The sequence below is a fragment of the Pygocentrus nattereri genome, chromosome 16, assembly GCF_015220715.1.
Source record: "Pygocentrus nattereri isolate fPygNat1 chromosome 16, fPygNat1.pri, whole genome shotgun sequence".
Taxonomy (NCBI): Eukaryota; Metazoa; Chordata; class Actinopteri; order Characiformes; family Serrasalmidae; genus Pygocentrus; species Pygocentrus nattereri.
Genome location: NC_051226.1, coordinates 36851999 through 36852213, shown reverse-complemented (window position 1 = coordinate 36852213; position 215 = coordinate 36851999).

Genomic DNA, 215 nt, shown 5'->3' with positions numbered 1-215 from the left:
GAACTCTCTCTCTCTCTCTTTCTTTCTACTCTCTCTCTCTCACAGACGCTGGGTGAGAGGTGCAGTGAAGGCAAAGGTGTGTCGGTTCAGGCTGAGGCAGAAAGTAGCAGCGGCTCAGAATGCTCCGCATGCCAAAGCAGCAGCTTTTACACACACACACACACACACACACACACACCGCTCTGTGTGCTGGTTTCGGTCGGCAGGTCTGAGCA